Genomic DNA, 3,012 nt, shown 5'->3' on the forward strand with positions numbered 1-3,012 from the left:
CCTACAATGTGGCCTCTGCATCCTTTGGAGCCTTACTGTCACACAACTTTCCTTACCCAGCTACAGGCCTTCTTGAGTTTTCCAGCTGTTTGTAGCAACACACCACACCCCTCCCTTGTTTACACATACTGTTTCAGTGGTTTGTTTTGAATATACCACACTCCCCTATAGCTCATGCATCCTGCTTCCTCTGCCAGGGATGATGCCTTTTACTCTCCATCTGTTCATTGCTCTTCTGCCTTTTTATCTCCCTCATAGGCCAACTAGCATTTGTAGGTTTCACCAACTTTATTCTAGACTAAATGAGCCCACGGCCACATAGCCCCATAAGACTACTTGGTTTTTTGTTTTGTTTTGTTTTATTTTGTTTTGTTTGTTTTGTTTTGTTTTTGTTTTTTGTTTTGTTTTGTTTTTGCCTTTTAATTTAATTTTATTCCTAAAGTTGAAATTACTAGCAGGTAGCACTAAAAATACACCTTCACTATACAAAACATTGTAAATTGATTACATGTTAATAAAGAATTTAGCACACATACACTTCTAAGATAAGAAGCTAGAGGCAGCCCTTGCTATTAAAAGCTGTACCCAAACAAAAATGGACATATTTAGTCTAAGACCCTGGCAGTTGACAATAGAATGTCAGTTGTCTCCCAATTATGTTTAAATGCAGAAATAGCAACAATGTTGAAACTTAACATTCATTAGATATTAGCATTTAAAATATACATGGCTCATCAGGTGAAGACTCAGAGCAGTTACAGTTCAGGAGCGTCCACACTAGCCCAGTCAGGAGCAGTGGGTTCACAGAGAACAAAAGCATCAATCACAGGATAAAGGTAAAGTAAGAGACAGGTCAGTGGCCTCCATATCCACACTGAACAGTTTGCTCTGGGGAGACAAGTGATAAAACCCAGGAGAACCTGGGAAAGCCATGTGTCCACAGGAAGATGGGCCTAGGAAGGCCGTGTGTCCACAAGTAGATGGGCCTAGGAAGGCCGTGTGTCCACAGGAAGATGGGCCTAGGAAGGCCGTGTGTCCACAAGTAGATGGGCCTAGGAAGGCCATGTGTCCAAAAGTAGATGGGCCTAGGAAGGCCGTGTGTCCACAGGAAGATGGGCCTATGGCACTGGCCAAGGTTTTTTCCACTTAGGATGAACTTTCTGTCCCCAGTTAGTAATGAAAATACTTTTTGAAAATAGCTTTTGCCTTAGAACAGTAAGTTTCCCATCCCTTTAGTGCATTGAAATGTTTGGGGTAACATCAGGTGAGTGTCCTACTGCAGGGGCCTCAACTTCATGACTTAAAAACATGCACAGCTCGAACCACATACTGCCTGCAGATGGGACACTCACTCATGCGCTTGCCACACTTGGTGCAGGTGACCATGTGCCCACACTCCAGCAGGACACAGTCAATGACTGCATCCATGCAGATTCGGCACAAGCTGTCATCCTCCTCATCCTGAAGTTGCATCCGCTCGCCATATGACTTTTGGTTTTCTTCATTCTCTTTGTATAGCTGGTTGACTTTCTCTACCAGCTCCCATTTTTCACAACAGCCAGAATAGTTGACAAAATTCCAAGCCAGGATCACCTTCAGCTGGCGCACGCTCATCCCTTCTACCTCTTCAAGGCTTGACAGGTCCGACATCATCATCTTCATCATCGTCATCTTCGTCATTGTCATCATCATCATCTGTGTTTGCTGAAGTTATTTCACTTTGTACCTGTGCCAGAACTTCTGATCTGAAGGTGTCATCTCTGTCCATGAGCTCTCCCTGGAAGGAGGATACAGTAGCGGAGGGGGGTGTATAATTTGAAAAGGATTGTGTAAAAAAACTAGAAGTCTGGGACCTTGAAGAATTCAGGCTACTTGAGTCCAGGTCATCCCCTGAGCCTAGTCCTCAATGGCATAGTACTAGATCCACCAAGTCTTCCTTCTCACGACAAGTGTTGGTTGGTATGTTTCTGAGGAGGAGATACTGCCGCAGGTCCTTCACTTTTAGTCGCATCAACTGAGGGAGCTGGAAGGCTGTCTCTTGTAGTAGGTGACAAGTAGAGCATCTACGGAGGTTTTCTTGTGAGACTGAGCAAAGGGAGCAGAAGTCCTTCTTGCAGTCACAGCAGACATGCTTCTTTCTAAAGACTGAAAATGAAAGTCCAAAGGCTTTGCAAACTATATTGGGTCCTTCAGTAGCTGCTGGTGGGTAGGAGGGGAAGTCAGAGCTCGGTGTAAATCTGAATGGGCCAGTGCTTCCTGGAAATCCCACCTGCTGGCCTCGGACAGCTCCAGTTCCTATGACTTCATTCAGCAGCCCACAGCAGGAAGCCCACATAGAAGTAGCACCCGCCTTCATGGCCTCGACCGCCCTCAGCTCGGTCGGCTCTACCCGGGAACTCAGCACCATAGCAGACTCCTCAACACAACAGATCTCCTTCCTTCTAAGGCGGCCATAAGACTACTTGTTATGGAACACACACCATCATCTGTTCTAGTTTCCGGAAACCAGAATTCCTGAGGCAAAAACAAAACAAAACAAAACAAAAAACAAACAAAAAAAAGCAAAAACAAAAACCAACTTAATCACCAGAACGAATAGTGAAGAATGTTCTGCCATTCTCTAACATGAGATCTATTCAGATTATCTATGATTTATATGCATATATTTGTTCAATAATTTATTTCCTTGAATATTTATTGAATGTTTTTTTGTGACAATATCTTCTTGGCCTTGAACAAACTGGATTGTAACAAAATTCATGGCTCAACTAATAGAGTAAATGGTAAGTGGAAAAAAACTAGAGAGCTTTGTTTCTGAACTTCAATAGATGAAAAGAAGTGGAAAATCACGTATTGCCAATTCAAGTCATTCTTATTCTTTGTATCATTGTGCTAATATCATTAATTGTCAAATGCTAAGAAATTTAAATTAGGAGTCCTGAAAAATGCCATGTCATATCAAAAGACCAGGCATTTAGCTGTGGCCAGCTGACTGGAGCAAACACGTCCTTT

The 3,012-nt window shown here is 43.0% G+C and overlaps 1 pseudogene across 1 annotated transcript; it reads right to left on the bottom strand.

Moving 5' to 3' along the window:
* Nucleotides 1-1,218: 1,218 nt before the first annotated feature.
* On the bottom strand, nt 1,219-2,356 carry LOC116083341 (annotated as a pseudogene). Its single transcript, XR_004115677.1, has one exon. The product of XR_004115677.1 is annotated as an E3 ubiquitin-protein ligase RNF34 pseudogene (transcript).
* Between the last annotated feature and the right edge of the window lie 656 nt (nt 2,357-3,012).

The sequence above is a fragment of the Mastomys coucha genome, unplaced genomic scaffold, assembly GCF_008632895.1.
Source record: "Mastomys coucha isolate ucsf_1 unplaced genomic scaffold, UCSF_Mcou_1 pScaffold8, whole genome shotgun sequence".
NCBI lineage: Eukaryota > Metazoa > Chordata > Mammalia > Rodentia > Muridae > Mastomys > Mastomys coucha.